Source organism: Macaca mulatta, chromosome 12, assembly GCF_049350105.2.
Source record: "Macaca mulatta isolate MMU2019108-1 chromosome 12, T2T-MMU8v2.0, whole genome shotgun sequence".
Classification (NCBI taxonomy): domain Eukaryota; kingdom Metazoa; phylum Chordata; class Mammalia; order Primates; family Cercopithecidae; genus Macaca; species Macaca mulatta.
Genome location: NC_133417.1, coordinates 94,396,058 through 94,413,446, shown reverse-complemented (window position 1 = coordinate 94,413,446; position 17,389 = coordinate 94,396,058). Strand labels below are relative to the sequence as shown.

General features: G+C 42.7%; 1 long non-coding RNA gene across 1 annotated transcript in view; it reads left to right on the top strand.

Annotated features, from left to right (window-relative positions):
- Positions 1-17,389, top strand: part of LOC114671376 (uncharacterized) — a 125,984-nt gene that overhangs the window by 8,888 nt on the left and 99,707 nt on the right. Inside the window, exon 2 of the long non-coding RNA XR_013402078.1 lies at positions 13,263-13,434. This is a non-coding gene — a long non-coding RNA (uncharacterized LOC114671376). The remainder of the gene's footprint in view (positions 1-13,262; positions 13,435-17,389) is intronic.

Below are 17,389 nucleotides of genomic sequence, written 5' to 3'. Positions count from 1 at the left end.
AAGGACACCACTTGGTTCCCTGGATTCAGCCCCCTTCCTAGGGGAATACACGGAGGATCTCCCGTCTCACTGGAATTCCCGGGGTAGCAGTATGCAAAAATCTCCTGTGTCTCTGTGCAAGCCTGAGTGGCCATGGAGAGTCTGCTCAGCTGTGTACTTTGGACCCAAGGCGTTGGTGGTGTGAGCTCACGAGGGGGTCTCCTGATCCACGGGTTGCAAAGATCCGTGGGAAAAGCCAATAATTCTTTATATATTTGGATACACTTCCTTTGTTGAATACGTGAATTGTAAATATTTTCTCCCAGACTGACTTTTCATTTCATTTTGTTAGTAGCGTCTTTGATGAAACCAAAGTTTAAAATTTTCATTAAGTACGGTTAATCAGGTTTTTAAATCTTATGAATTGTGCTTTTGTTGTATCTAAGAACTCTACCTATTTTAAGTTTTTGAATATTTTCTCCTATGTTTTATTTGAAGAGTCTTACTGTATTTTTTTTTTTACATATTAATATTTAGGTCTACGATCCATTCATTTTAAAAATACTTACTCTTTTTGGAGTATTATTATTATTATTATTGTTGAGACGGTGTCTCACTCTGTCGCCCAGGCTGGAGTGCAGTGGTGCAATCTAGGCTCACTGCAAGCTCCGCCTCCTGGGTTCAGGCCATTCTCCTGCCTCAGCCTGCCGAATAGCTGGGACTACAGGCGCCCGTCACCATGCCTGGCTAATTTTTTATATTTTTAGTAGAGACCGGGTTTCACGGTGTTAGCCAGGATGGTCTCGATATCCTGACATCATGATCTGCCTGCCTCAGCCTTCCAAAGTGCTGGGATTACGGGCGCGGCACGCCTGGCTTGGAGTATTATTTTTACAACCAGTTTTCCCCACTGTTCCTCTTCTTCTTTCCCCATTTCCAACATTTCCCCACCATCCCTCTTCTTCTTTCCCACCATCCCTCCTCTTTCCCACCATCTCATTTCTTTCCCACTATCCCTCTTCTTTCCCACCATCCCTCTTCTTTCCCACCATCTCTCTTCTTATTTCCTACCATCCCTCTTCTTTCCCCACCATCCCTCTTCTTCTTTCCCACCATCCCTCTTCTTTCCCACCATCCCTCTTCCCCGCCAACCCTCTTCTTTCCCACCATCCCTCTTCTTTCTCCACCATCCCTCTTCTTCTTTCCCACCATCTCTCTTCTTTCCCACCATCTCTCTTCTTCTTTCCTACCATCCCTCTTCTTTCCCCACCATCCCTCTTCTTCTTTCCCACCATCCCTCTTCTTTACCATCTCTCTTCTTCGTTCCCACCATCCCTTCTTTCCCAGCATCTCTCTTCTTCTTTCCTACTATCCCTCTTCTTCTTTCCCCACCATCCCTCTTGTTCTTTCCCACCCTCCCTCTTCTTTCCCACCATCCCTCTTCTTCTTTCCCACCATCCCTCTTCTTCTTTCCCACATCCCTCTCCTTTCCCCACCATCCCTCTTCTTTTTTCCCACCCTCCCTCTTCTTTCCCACCATCACACTTCTTTCCCCACCATCCCTCTTCTTCTTTCCTACCCTCCCTCTTCTTTCCCACCCTCCCTCTTCTTTCCCACCCCCCTCTTCTTTCCCACCCTCCCTGTTCTTTCCCACCATCCCTCTCCTTCTTTCCCCACCATCCCTCTTCTGCTTTCCCACCATCCCTCTCCTTTCCCCACCATCCCTCTTCTTCTTTCCCACCCTCCTTCTTCTTTCCCACCATCTCTCTTCTTCTTTCCCACCCTCCCTCTTCTTTCCCACCATCCCTCTTCTTCTTTTCCACAATCTCTCTTCTTCTTTCCCCTTTCCCCACCCTTCCTTTTCTTTTGTCCCCTTTCCCTGTGATAAATACCATCAAATGGGATTGCTGGGTCAAATCATAAGTATATGTTTAACTATTTAAGAAACTGCCAAACTGTTTTTCCTACTTTCTCTACCTTCTTTTCCCTGCCTCCCTTTTTCTTTCCCCACCGTCCCCCTCCCACTCCCATTCATCTTGCCACCATGTTTTCGCTACTGTTACCTCATCACCCTGCTCTCCCCAGCATTTCCCCCGCCTCACGCCCACTGTTTTCTTCTTTCTCCCAACCTGCCCCACCTGATCCAGCTCTCCCCTGCACCTCCCTTCCCTGCCTGGCTCCCGCCTTATACCACTCTTCCTCACTCCTGCTAGCACCTCCTTGTCTCCTCCCCACCCCCATCTTCTTCCCGCCCTCGCTCCGGTCTCCACCCTCCCCCACCCCAGCTCCCCACGTCTTGCTCCCTTCTCTTCTTCCCACGGACTTCTCTCCTGGCTCCGGTCTCTTCTTCCGACGGGCTTCTCATTCTCTCTCCTCCACCCCTTCTTGGGGAAAGAAGAACTTGGGGAGAAGACCTTGGGGAAAGAAGATGGTGGAAGAAAAAAAGATAGTAGGGAACCTAACTTAAGGAGATGGAGTCGGGAAGAAGACCTTGGGGGTGAGAAGGACAGATTGTGGGAGGAGACAGCGGGATGTGGGAAGAGAAGGGGAGAAGGACTTGGAGAGAGAGGGAGTGGAGAAAGAAGACAGTGGGGAGAAGGACTTGGGGGGAAAAAAGACGGCAGAGAGGAAGAAAAGGGTAGGGAGCAAAAACAGTGCTGAGAACTTGAGGAGAGGAGGTGGGGAAAGAAGACTGCGATGTGGAAAGAAGACCATCATGGGGAAAGAGGACAGTGGGGAGAAGAACTTGTGGGGAGGGAGTGGGGAAAGATGGTGGGGAAAAAGGAAGGTGGGAAGAAAAGCTTGGGGAGAGGACGGTGGAGAAGGGAGGAAGACTGGAAAGAAAGAGTGGGGAAAAAGAACTTGGGGCAAGGGAATGGGGAAAGAAAAGGTTATGGGGTGGAAAAAAGATGGCAGACAAAAAAAAACAGGAGGGAAAGAAGATGGTGGGGATAGATGACGGTTGGGAAAAAAGATGGGAGAAGAACTTGAGAAGGCAGCATGAGGAGAGGGAGTGGGGAAAGATAATGGTGAAAGAAGATGGTAGGGAGGAGAACTTGCAGTGAGGGAGTGGGGAAAGAAAAAGGAGAGGTAGTGGGGAAAAAAGATGGCGGGAGAAAGAAGAGGGTGGGGAGAAAAGAGTGGGTGGGAGAAGGACTTGAGAGGAGGTGGGGAAAGAAGGAAGAGGAGAAGAACTTTGGAGAGTAAGTGGGGAAAGAAGATGGTGAGGAAAGAGGAAGGTGGGGAGAAGAGCTTGTGGGGAGAGGCTGGTGGGGAAGGAAGGAAGACTGGAATATTTTAATAAGTGACTTGAACCTTTATTATTTTTTTTTAATCCAACATTTGGTTATCTTAGGGTTGTCATCTGTTGATTCCCTTTCTCTTGAGAGTTGTTAAAGTTTTTCTGGTTCTGTTTTTTTGTGTTGAGTAATTTAGGATTGTGTCCTGGGTATTAAGATATCCTGGGTCCTGTTAAAATCCCTAAAGCCTTGACCATGCTAATTGTATTCAGTTTCATACATGAAAAGCTCAGAGGAAAGCCCAATATTTCATGATTTAAAGGATCCCTTTCTCCAGCTTCTTTCTCTTTGATATTCTACATTTTTCAGTTTCAGTGGTTCCCTTCTTGGGTCTCTTGTTAGAAAGCCCGGGCTTTTTCTCCTTGACATTGTTACCTACTTTTCCATAGCTGAACCTAAGTTGAGGCAAAGTAGTATGGGCAGAGAACATATGTGGCCACCACTGTTTTCCCTGCCCCACATTGCTTTTGCTGTTGAGTGAGCACAGCTTCACTATTGGATCTCACTTGGAGTGGAACCACGAGATTCCAAAGAGCTCATTTCACACACCACCAGATGGAGGTAGAGCTGCTTCATTTTTGGTACTTGCTACCAGGTCTTTCTTGGAGTCTTCATCTTCCTACCCAGTCCACCCACTCTATCCACTGTTTAGAGACTTCTGTTTCTCTTATGTTTTGTTTAGGATTTTCAACCATAATTAGTGGGAAGGAAAAGGTGGAGGGTTCTGGTTCCGTTTTGACAGAAACTCAGAGTCTCTAGCTTAACTTCCTTACTCTTTCTTTCTCTCTCTCTCACTCTCTCTCTCTCTCTTTCTTTCTTTTTGAGACAGGGTCTTGCGCTGTTGCTCAGGCTAGAGCACAGTGGCATGATCATAGCTCACTGCAGCCTCAATATCCTGGGCTCAAGGGATCCTCCTGCCTCACCCTCCCAAGTAGCTGGGGCTGCAGGTGCATGGCACCATGCCAAGGTAATTTAAAAAATTTTATTTTGTAGAGGCAAGGTCTCTTTATCTTGCCCAGGCTGGTTTTGAACTCTTGGCTTCAAGTGACCTTCCTGGTTCAGCTTCCTGAAGTGCTAGGAGGCACAGCCACCACACCTGGCCTTGGTTAACCTTTCAGCAGGTTAAGTCTGATTCTGACTGATGGGGGGACAAGGAACCAAAACTTGGAGACCAGTTAGGAGCCTTTTGAAGTGGTACAGTTGAAAGATGATGGTGGCTTAGACTAAGGCAATAAAGGTGGTCAGAAATGTTCGAATGATGCGTATATTTTGAAGGTAGAACAAATAGTATTTTCTGATAAATCAAATTCAAATACTGTATGTAAGAGGATAGGTGGCAAGATGACTCCAGGGTTTAGACCTAAGTTTGAAGGTTGAAATTACCATGCATGGAGATTGGGAAGACTATGGAAGAACAGAAGAGGGAGTGAGACTACTAGGAACTGGGTGTGAGCTTCTTATTACAGGACATTCAAATGGAAATGTAGTTAGTTAGATATTCTGTTGGAATCTAGAGTACAGGTCTTTGCTGGAGATATAAATTTAGGAGTCATTGGTGAGATGATACTTGGTGAGGTCAACAATGAAGTGAGTGTGTATAGAAAATAGAGGAAGTCCAAGGACTGAGTCTGACAGTTTAATATTTAGAGGTCAGGAAGATGAGAAGGAAACCAGCAAATGGCCAGAAAACCAGGAGAATATGGTACCATAAAAGCAAGGAGAGGCTGGACACAGTGGCTTGTGGCTCCTGCCCGTAATCCCAGCACTTTGGGCGGCCAAGGTGGCCAGATTGCTTGAACCTGGGAGTTCGAGACCAGCCTGGGCAACATAGCGAAATGATATCTCTACAAAAAATACAAATAATTAGCTGGGCATGATGGTACATGCCTATAATACCAGCTGCTTGGGAGATTGAGATGGGAGGATTGGTTGAACCCAGGGTGTTGAGGCTGTAGGGAGCTTTGATCATGCCATTGCACTGCAGCCTGTGTGACAGAGTGAGACCCTGTCTCAAACAAACAAAAACAAACAAACAAAAAGCCAAAACTCAAGGAGAGAAAATATTTCAAGGGTGTAGAACTCATTTTTTTTGTCAACTCATACTGATAGATTAAGTAACAAAAACACAAAAAATTGATCCTTGCCCTTAGCAATATGGAAGTGTTTGGGGATCTTCATAAAAGCAGTTTCAGCAGAATGATGGAAGTGAAAATTTAATCTGAATGAGGTCAAGAGAGAATAGAGAAGCAAAGTTAGAGACAGCAAGAAGCATAGGAGGTTTGCTACGTAGAGAAAAAAATAATATGATAGTTGGAGGGTAACTGATGCCAAGAGGCAAGGTTTTTTTTTTTTTTTTTTCTGATGTAGTGACTAGCAGATAGTGGGTGGAAGGAAAGGACACAGGAGAAAGAGAAAACTTGACAATGTGAAAAAGTAAGGAAAGAATTGTCAGAGCAATTATACACATACTCTGTAGCATTGCACTCTGTTTTAAATTATGCTTTGCAGATATTTATTTTTATTTTTTTACAAATTAAAAGTTTGTGGCATCCCTGCATGAACTAGTCTATTGGTTCAATTTGTTTTAAATTTTGTATTATTATACTTTAAGTTCTACGGTACATGTACACAACATGCAGGTTTGTTACATAGGTATACATGTGCCATGTTGATTTGCTGCACCCATCAACTGGTCATTTACATTAGGTATTTCTCCTAATGCTACCCCTCCCCCAGGTCACCACTCCCAAACAGGCCCTGGTGTGTGATGTTCCCCGCCCTGTGTCCAAGTGTTCTCATTGTTCATTTCCCACCTATGAATGAGAACATGTGATGTTTGGTTTTCTGTCTTTGTGATAGTTTGCCGAGAATGATGGTTTCCAGTTTCATCCATGTCCCCACAAAGGACATGAACTCATCCTTTTTTATGGCTGCATACTATTCCATGGTGTATATGTGCCACATTTTCTTAATCCAGTCTATCTTTGATGGACATTTGGGTTGGTTCCAAGTCTTTGCTATTGTGAATAGTGCCGCAGTAAACATACATGTGCATGTGTCTTTATAGTAGCATGATTTATAATCCTTTGGGTATATACCCAGTCGTAGGATGCTGGGTCAAATGGTATTTCTAGTTCTAGATCCTTGAGGAATCGCCACACTGTCTTCCACAATGGTTGAATGAATTTACACTCCAACCAACAGCATGAAAGCATTCCTATTTCTTCCCATCCTCTCCAGCATCTGTTGTTTCCTAACTTTTTAATGATCGCCATTCTAACTGGCTTGAGATTGTATCTCATTGTGGTTTTGATTTGCATTTCTCTTATGACCAGTGTTGATGAGCATTTTTTGATGTGTCTGTTGGCTGCATAAGTATCTTCTTTTGAGAAGTGTCTGTTCATATCCTTTGTCCACTTTTTGATGGGGTTGTTTTTTTCTTGCAAATTTGTTTGAGTTCTTTGCAGATTCTGGATATTAGCCCTTTGTCAGATGGGTAGATTGCAAAAATGTTCTCCCATTCTGCAGGTTGCCTGTTCACTCTGATGGTAGTTTCTTTTGCTGTACAGAAGCTCTTTAGTTTAATTAGATCCCATTTGTCTATTTTGGCTTTTGTTGCCATTGCTTTCGGTGTTTTAGTCATCAGTCCTTGTCCATATCTATGTCCTGAATGGTATTGCCTAGGTTTTCTTCTAGTGTTTTTATGGTTTTAGGTCTAACATTTAAGTCTTTAATCCATCTTGAGTTAATTTTTGTATAAGGTGTTAGGAAGGGATGCAGTTTCAGCTTTCTACATATGGCTAGCCAGTTTTCCCAGCATCATTTTTTAAATAGGGAATCCTTTCCCCATTTCTTGTTTCTGTCAGATTTGTCAAAGATCTGATGGTTGTAGACATGTGGTGTTATTTCTGAGGCCTCTGTTCTATCCATTGGTCTATATCTCTGTTTTGGTACCAGTACCATGCTGTTTGGTTACTGTAGCCTTGTGGTATAGTTTGAAGTCAGGTAGCATGATGCTTCCAGCTTTGTTCTTTTTGCTTAGGATTGTCTTGGCAATGCGGGGTCATTTTTGGTTCCATATGAACTTTAAGGTAGTTTTTTTCCCAATAGTGTGAAGAAAGTCATTGGTAGCTTGATGGGGATGGCATTGAATCTGTAAATTACCTTGGGCAGTATGGCCATTTTCACAATATTGATTCTTCTTATCGAGCATGAACTGTTTTTCTATTTGTTTGTGTCCTCTTTTGTTTTGTTGAGCAGTGATTTGTAGTTCTCCTTGAAGAGGTCCTTCACATCCCTTATAAGTTGGACTCCTAGGTATTTTATTCTCTTTGTAGCAATTGTGAATGGGAGTTCACTCATGATTTGGTTTTCTGTTTGTCTGTTATTGGTGTATAGGAATGCTTGTGATTTTTGCACATTGATTTTGTATCCTGAGACTTTGCTGAAGTAGCTTGATAAGCTTAAGGAGATTTTGGGCTGAGACGACAGGGTTTTCTAAATATACAATCATGTCATCTGCAAATTCGACTTCCTCTTTTCCTGATTGAATACCTTTATTTCCTTCTCTTGCCTGATTGCACTGACCAGAACTTCCAACACTATGTTGAATAGGAGTGGTGAAGAGAGGGCATCCTTTTTAAAATTTATTTATTTATTTTTTAGTATACTTTAAGTTCTAGGGTACATGTGCATAACGTGCAGGTTTGTTACGTATGTATACATGTGCCATGTTTGTGTGCTGTACCCATTAACTCATCATTTACATTAGGTATATCTCCTAATGCTATCCCTCCCCCCTCCCTTCACCTCACAACAGGCCCTGGTGTGTGATGATACCCATCCTGTGTCCAAGTGTTCTAATTGTTCAGTTCCACCTATGAGTGAGAACATGCGGTGTTTGGTTTTTTGTCCTTGCGATAGTGTGCTGAGAATGATGGTTTCCAGTTTCATCCATGTCCCTACAAAGGACATGAACTCATCATTTTTTATGGCTTCATAATATTCCATGGTGTATATGTGCCACATTTTCTTAATTCAGTCTATCATTGTTGGATATTTGGGTTGGTTCCAGGTCTTTGCTATTGGGAATAGTACCGCAATAAACATACATGTGCATGTGTCTTTACAGCAGCATGATTTATAGAGAGAGGGCATCCTTGTCTTGTGCCAGTTTTCAAAGGGAATGCTTTTCCCATTCAGTATGATATTGGCTGTGGGTTTGTCATAAATAGCTCTTATTATTTTGAGATATATTCCATCAATATCTAGTTTATTGAGAGTTTTTAGCATGAAGGACTGTTGAATTTTTTCGAAGGCCTTTTCTGCCTCTATTGTGATAATCATGTGGTTTTTGTCATTGATTCTATTTATGTGATGGATTAAGTTTATTGATTTGTGTATGTTGAACCAGCCTTGCATGCCAGAGATGAAGCCAACTGGATCATGGCAGATAAGCTTCTTGATGTGCTGCTGGATTTGGTTTGCCAGTATTTTATTGAGGATTTTTGCATTGATGTTCATCAGGGATATTGGTCTAAAAATTCTCTTTTTTTGTTGTGTCTCTGCCAGGATTTGGTATCAGGATGATGCTGACCTCATAAAATAAGTTAGGGAGGATTCCCTCTTTTTCTATTGTTTGGAATAGTTTCAGAAGGAATGGTACCAACTCCTCCTTGTACCGCTGGTAGAATTCGGCTGTGTGTCTGTCTGGTCCTAGACTTTTTTTGGTTGGTAGGCTATTAATTATTGCCTCAATTTCAGAGCCTGCTATTGGTCTATGCAGGGATTCAGCTTCTTCCTGTTTTAGTCTTGGGAGAGTGTAAGTGTCCAGGAAATTATCCATTTCTTCTAGGTTTTCTAGTTTCTTTGCGTAGAGGTGTTTATCGTATTCTCTGATGGTAGTTTGTATTTCTGTGGGGTCGCTGGTGATGTCCCCTTTCTCATTTTTTATTGCATCTATTTGATTCTTCTCTCTTTTCTTCTTTATTAGTCTTGCTAGTGGTCTGTCAATTTTGGTGATCTTTAAAAAAAACAAAAAACAGAAAACCAGCTCCTGGATTCATTGATTTTTTTTGAAGTGTTTTTTGTGTCTCTGTCTCTTTCAGTTCTGCTCTGATCTTAGTTATTTCTTGTCTTCTGCTAGCTTTTGAATTTGTTTGTTCTTGCTTCTCTAGTTCTTTTAATTGTGATGTTAGGGTGTTGATTTTAGATCTTTCCTGCTTTCTCTTGTGGGCATTTAGTGCTACCAATTTCCGTCTACACACTGCTTTAAGTGTGTCCCAGAGATTCTGGTACATTGTGTCTTTGTTCTCATTGGTTTCAAAGAACATCTTTATTTCTGCCTTCATTCCGTTTTTTACCCAGTAGTCATTCAGGAGTAGGCTGTTCATTTTCCATGTAGTTGAGCGGTTTTGATTGAGTTTCTTAATCCTGAGTTCTAATTTGATTGCACTGTGGTCTGAGAGACCATTTGTTGTGATTTTTGTTCTTTTACATTTGCTGAGGAGTGCGTTACTTCCAATTATGTGGTCAATTTTAGAATAAGTGCAATGTGGTGCTGAGAAGAATGTATATTCTGTTGATTTGGGGTGGAGAGTTCTGTAGATATTTATTAGGTCCACTTGGTGCAGAGCTGAGTTCAATTCCTGGATATCCTGTTAACCTTCTGTCTCATTGATCTGTCTAATATTGACAGTGGGGTGTTAAAGTCTCCCATTATTATTGTGTGGGAGTCTAAGTCTCTTTGTAGGTCTCTAAGGACATGCTTTATGAATCTGGGTGCTCCTGTATTGTGTGCATATATATTTAGGATAGTTAGCTCTTCTTGTTGAATTGATCCCTTTACCATTATGTAATGACCATTTTTGTCTCTTTTAATCTTTGTCGGTTTAAAGTCTGTTTTATCAGAGACTGGGATTGCAACCCCTGCTTTTTTGCTTTCCATTTGCTTGGTAGGTCTCCCTCCATCCCTTTATTTTGAGCCTATGTGTGTCTCTGTATGTGAGATGGGTCTCCTGAATATAGCACACTGATGAGTCTTGACTCTTTATTCAATTTGCCAGTCTGTGTCTTTTAATTGGGGTATTTAGCCCATTTGCATTTAAGGTTAATATTGTTATGTGTGAAGTTTATCCTATCATTATGATGTTAGCTGGTTATTTTGCCTGTTAATTGATGCAGTTTCTTCCTAGCATTGATGGTTTTTACCATTTGGCATGTTTTGCAGTGGCTGGTACTGGTTTAGCTCTTCTTTCAGGAGCAGTTTTAAGGCAGGTCTGGTGGTGACAGAATCTGTCAGCATTTGCTTGTTGGTAAAAGATTTTATTTCTCCTTCACTTATGAAGCTTAGTTTGGCTGGATATGAAATTCTGGTTTGAAAATTCTTTTCTTTAAGAATGTTGAATATTGTCGCCTACTCTCTTCTGGCTTGTAGGGTTTCTTCTGAGGTGTCTGCTGTTAATCTGATGGACTTCCCTTTGTCAGTAACTGAAACTTTCTCTCTGGCTGCCCTTAACATTTTTTCCTTCATTTCCACCTTGGTGAATCTGACAATTATGTGTCGTGGGGTTGCTCTTCTTGAGGAGTATCTTTGTGGTGTTCTCTGTATTTCCTGAATTTGAATGTTGGCCTGCCTTGCTAGGTTGGGGAAGTTCTCCTGGATAATGTCCTGAAGAGTGCTTTCCAACTTGGTTCCATTCTCCCCATCACTTTCAGGTACACCAATCAAACCTAGATTTCGTCTTTTCACATAGTCCCATATTTCTTGGAGGCTTTGTTTGTTTCTTTTTACTCTTTTTTCTCTAACCTTGTCTTCTTGCTTTATTTCATTAATTTGATCTTCAATCACTGATACCCTTTCTTCCACTTGATTGAATCAGCTATTGAAGCTTGTGCATGCGCCACGAAGTTCTTGTGCCATGGTTTTCAGCTCTATCCGGTCATTTAAAGTCTTCTCTACACTGTTTATTCTAGTTAGCCATTCATCTAACCTTTTTTCAAGGTTTTTAGCTTTTTTTTTGTGACGAGTTAGAACATGCTCTTTTAGCTTGGAGAATTGTGTTATTACTGGCCTCCTGAAGCCTACTTCTGTGAACTCATCAAAGTCATTCTCTGTCCAGCTTTGTTCTGTTGCTGGTGGGGAACTGCGATCCTTTGGAGGAGAAGAGGCACTCTAGGTTTTTAGAATTTTCAGCTCTTGTTTCTCTCCATCTTTGTGATTTTATCTACCTTTGGTCCTTGATGTTGGTGACCTACAGATGGGGTTTTGGTGTAGATATCCTTTTTGTTGATGTTGATGCTATTCCTTTCTGTTTGTTAGTTTTCCTCCTAACAGTCAGGTCCCTCAGCTGTAGGTCTGCTGGAGTTTGCTGGAGGTCCACTCCAGACCCTGTGTGCCTGGGTATCACCAGTAGAGCCTGCAGAGCAGCAAATATTGCAGAATAGCAAATATTACTCCCTGATCCTTCCTCTGGAAGCTTTGTCTCAAAGAGGCGCCTGCCTATATGACGTGTCTGTCGGCCCCTACTGGGAGGTGTCTCCCAGTTAGTCTACACAGGGATCAGGGACCCACTTGAGGAGGCAGTCTGTCTGTTCTCATTGCTCAAACGCCATGCTGGGAGAACCACTGCTCTCTTTAGAGCTGCCAGACTGCAGAAGTTGTCTGCTGCCTTTTGTTCAGCTATGCCCTGCCCACAGAAGTGGAGTCTATAGAGGCAGTAGGCCTGGCTGAGCTTTGGTGGGCTCCGCCCAGTTCAAGCTTTCTAGCTGCTTTGTTTACCTACTGAAGCCTCAGCAATGGAGGACGCCCCTCCCCCAGCCAGGCTGCTGCCTTGCAGTTTGATCTCAGACTTCTGCGCTGGCAGTGAGCAATGCTCCGTGGGTGTGGGACCCACTGAGCCAGGCACTGGAGAGAATCTTCTTGTCTGTCAGTTGCTAAGGGAAAAGCACAGTATTTAGGTGGGAATGTCCCATTTTTCCAAGTACAGTCTGTCATGGCTTCCCTTAGCTAGGAAACGGAAATCCCCTGACCTCTTGCGCTTCCTGGGTGTGGTGACCTCAGGCCCTAACATCTTTGTCAGTCCTGGGGATCTTTTCCTCTTACTCATGTAGCTGGATCTCCTTTTAGTTTAGCTTCCTTTGTTTCACACCTCTTCTTTTGAACCCCTCCATTGGATGAGTATCTATATCTCAACTCAATTGTGAATAGGAATAGTTTTTTTTTTTCTGTAGGACTTAAGAGTCTTGTGCAAGATGTGGTATTTCTGGATAATCAAGATATTCCGTAAATGTTCTTGGACAAGAGAATTGGGAGGTAGGTGCAGTGCAAGGGAGAGGAGTTGGCCTAACTCCACTAACATGCTGTGGCCCGTGTTTTACTTCTTGGAGAGCAACTTCAAAGCAAATCTGTTGATGCCAGTAAATACATTAAAGAACTAGTTGTGGGGGAGAGTTAGTAAAGAATTAGTAGACTTTTCCTTTTATACCTTAAGAATGTGACCTTTAGTTAATTTTCTCTCTGTTCCACTAGAAATCAGATGAAGATAGAATTTCAACTATGTTACAGTCAGTATTGCCTACAGTAATATTATCCCTGAATGATAAATTGCAACAAAACAAGGAGGAATTATAAATGCCCCATAAATACCTGAAGAATAATGTCAACTATGTTACAGTCAATATTGCCTATGGTAATATTATCCCTGATTGATACACTGCAACTAAACAAAGAGGAGTTACAAATGTCTCATAAATACCTGATGAGAGTGCTGTAATTTGGGCTTTCCTGAGTGTGTTAACTCATGTAATTGGGTGTGTTTCTCATGTGAATCCTGGAACCCTGTGGAGTTGTTACAAGAGATATAATGTCTTGTGGGACATGAGACTCTTAAGTAGGGCAACCCCTGAACCTGCCAGATGAGAAGTAAATGAAATAAGCAATGAAGGTGAAACTGAAGTTATACTTTTAAATTCTCATACCTCCAGGCATCATCTTAGAGTCACCCTTCTTTGGAAACCACTGTCTCGGAGAAATCCCTCCAAGACACAGGTAATTAGAGAGGGTATATGAACCAAGGAGCCAATCAAATTCTCCCACATAAGAATTTGGGACACAGAAGATGAAGCTGAGGACCACAAGGATTTAGATACTGATGCTGTAAGTTATGTTTCTTTTTTTTTTTTTTTTTTCAAATTTAACACTTTTTAAAAATTGACAGATAAAATTATATGTATTTATTGTGTACACTGCGATGACTTGAAGCACATGTACCTTCTGGAATGGTTAAATCTACCTAATTAATATATAGGTATCAACTCACACGGTTATCATTTTTGTGTTAAGAACACTTAACATTCACTCTCCTGGCATTCCTCGAGAGTACAACATATTGCTATTTATTATGTTCCCCATGCTGTACAGTAGCCCTCTTGAATTTATTCTTCCTGCCTGATTGTAATTTTGTGTGCTTTGACCAAAATCTCCCTAACCACTACTCCCACAATCACCACAGCCTCTGGTAACCACCATTCTACTTCCTATTTTTTGACATCGACTTTTTAAGTTGCCTCATAATGAGTAATATATTTGTTCATTCTTGCACTGCTATAAATAAATAACTGGTCCTGGATAATTTATAAAGAAAATAGGTTTAATTGGCTCATGGTTCTGCAGGCTGTACAAGAAGCATAATTCTGGCACCTGCTCAGCTTCTGGGGAGGCCTCAGGAAACTTGCAATCATGGCAGAAGGCAAAGGGAGAGTGAGACATCTTACATGGCAAAAGCAGGAGTGAGAGATAGGGGAGGTGCTTCATACTTTTTTTTTTTTTTCAGACGGAGTCTCACTCTGTCACTGTTGTGCAGTGGCACAGTCTTGGCTCACTGCAACCTCTGCCTCCTGGGTTCACGCAATTCTCCTGCCTCAGCCTCCCAAGTAGCTGGGACTACAGGTGGATGCCACAACATCCAGCTAATTTTTGTATTTTTAGTAGAGATGGGATTTCACTATGTTGGCCAGGCTGGTCTCGAACTCCTGACCTCATGATCCGCCTGCCTTGGCCTCCCAAAGTTCTGGGATTACAGGCCACCTTGCCTGGCCCACACTTTTAAACAACCAGATCTCATGAGAACTCTATAATGAGAACAGCACTAGGGGTATAGGGCTCAATAATTCATGAGAAACCACCCCCATGATTCAATCACCTTCTACCTTAAGCATTGAGGATTACATTTCAACATGAGATTTGGACAGGGACACACACCAAACCATATCATTTCACCCTGCCCCTTCCCAAATCTCTTGCCCCTCTCACATTTCAAAATACAATCATGCCTTCTCAACAATGACCCAAAGTCTTAACTCAGTCTACCATTAACTCAGAAGTCCACAGTCCAAAGTCTCCTCTGAGGCAAGACTAGTCTCTTCTGCCTATGAGCCTGTAGAATAAAAAAACAAGCTAGTTTCTTTCAAGATACAATGAGGGTAGAGGCGTTGGGTAAATGCTTTCATTCCAAATATAAGAAATTGGCCAAAACCAGGGCACTACAGGCCCCGTGCAAGTCTGAAACTCAGCAGGGCAGGCATTGGGTAATTACTTCTATTCCAAAGGAGAAATCAGCCAAAGAAAGGGTCTACAGGCCTGTGCAAGTCTGAAACCCAGCAGGGGTTTGTGAGCTTAAAGTAATTAAATATTAAAGCTGCAAAATAATATCTTTTGACTCGTTGTCCCACACTCAGGGCATGCTGGTGCAAAAGGTGGGCTCCCAAAGCCTTGGGAAGTTCTGCCCCGATGGCTTTGCAGGATTCACCCACTGTGGCTGCTCTCGTGGACTAGCATTGAATGTCTGTGGCTTTTCCAGATGCATGGTATAAGCTGTTGGTGGAGCTACAATTCTGGGGTCTGAAGGATGGTGGTCCTCTTCTCATAGCTCCAGTAGGCAGTGCCCCACTGGGGAGTGGGGCACTGTGAAAATGTGAGGCTCCAACCCCACATTTTCCCTCTGCATTGTCCTAGTAAAGGGTCTCCGTGAGGGCTCTGCCCCTGCAGCTGGCTTCTGCCTGGACATTCAGGCTATTCCACATGTTTTCTAAAATCTAGGCAGAGGCTCCCAAGCCTCAACTCTTGCCCTCTCTGCACCTACAGGTTTAACACCACGTGTAAGCTGTAAAGCTTACACCCTCTGAAGCAGCAGCCTGAGGTGTACCTGAGCCCCTTTGAGCTACAGCTGGAGTGGCTAGGATGTAGGGAACAGTTTCCTGAGGCTGCGTGGGGCAGAGGGACTCTGGGCCTGGCCCAATAAACCATTCTTCCCTCCTAGACATCTGGACCTGTGATGGGAGGGCTGTCGAGGGTCTCTGAAATGCCTTTGAGGTGTCTCCCCCATTGTCTTGGCTATCAGTACTTGCCTTCCTTTTAGTTATGCAAATTTCTGCAGGCTGCTTGAATTCTTCCCCTGAAAATGGGCTTTTCTTTTGAACTACATGTCAAGGCTGCAAATTTTCCAAACTTTTACACTTTGCTTCCCTTTTAGATATAAGTTCAAGTTTTAGGTCATTTCTTTGCTCATGCATAGAAGCATAGGTTGTTAGAAGTACCCAGCTCACATCTTGAATGTTTTGCTGCTTAGAAATTTCTTCTGCCAGAAACACTAAATCATCCCTCTTAAGTTCAAAGTTCCACACATCCTTAGAGCAGGGCACAATACAGCCAGATTCTTTGCAAAGCATAGCAAAAGTGACCTTTACTGAAGTTTATGAACCCTGAAAATGTGAGACAGGTCTCAGTTAACTTAGTTTATTTTGCCAAGGTTGGGGACACATTCTCATGACACGGCCTCAGGAGGTCTTGATGACATGTGCCCAAGGTGGTTAGAGCACAGTTTGGCTTTATACATTTTAGGGAGACATGAGACATAATCAACATATGTAAGATGAACAGTGGTTCTGTCTGAAAAGATGGGAAAACTCGAAGCAAAGATGGTAAGACTTTAAGCAGGGAGGGGGCTTCCAGGTCACAGGCAGATAAGAGACAAATGGTTGCTTTTTTTTTTTTGAGTTTCTGATTAGCCTCTCCAAAGGATGCAATTAGAAATGCGTTTATCTCAGTGAGCAGAGGGGTGACTTTGAATAGAATGGGAGGCAGGTTGCCCCTAAGCAGTTCCCAGCTTGACTTTTCCCTTTAGCTCAGTAAAGTCCTAATTTCTATCTGAGACCTCCTCAGTCTGGACGTCCTTGTCCATATCACTACCAGCATTTGGGTCATAACAACTTATCAAGTCTCTAGGAGGTTCCAAACTTTCCCTTGTCTTCCTGTCTTCTTCTGAGCCTTCCAACTCTTCCAACCTGCCCATTACCCAGTTTCAAAGTCACTTCCACATTATCAGGTATCTTTGTAGCAATGCCTCACTCCTGAGTACCAATTTTCTGTATTTACTGCTATAAGAAGTATCTGAGACTGGGTGATTTATAAAGAAATAAGGTTTAATTGGCTCAGGGTTCTTCCACACTCTATTCAGGAAGCATACTTCTGGCATCTGCTCAGATTCTGGGGAGGCCTCAGGAAATGTGCAATTATAGCAGAAGGCAAAGGCGGAGTGAGGCATCTTACATGGCAGGAGCAGGACCAAGAATGGGAAGGAGGTGCTACATACATTTAAACAACTAGATCTCATGAGAGCTCTGTTCTGGTAATACCTAGATCTCATGAGGACTCTGTTACGAGAACAGCACCAGGGGGATGGTGCTAACCCATTCATGAGAAACTGCCCCCGTGATTCAAGCACCTCCCACAAGGCCCAACCATTAGCACTGGGGATTACATTTCAACATAAGATTGGGGTGGGGACACAGATTCAAATTGTATCATGTGGTATTTGTCTTTCTGCACCTGTTTTATTTCGCTCTGCATAATGTCCTCCAGGTTTATACTTGTTGTTACAAATGACAGAATTTCATTCTTATTTTGTGGCTGAATAGTATTTCATTGTGCATGTATACCACTTTAAAAAATTCTATTCATCTGTTTATAGATACTTAGATTGATTCAATATCTTAGCTATTGTGAATATGTTGCTTGCAATAAACATGAGAGTGCAGATATCTCTTTGACATAT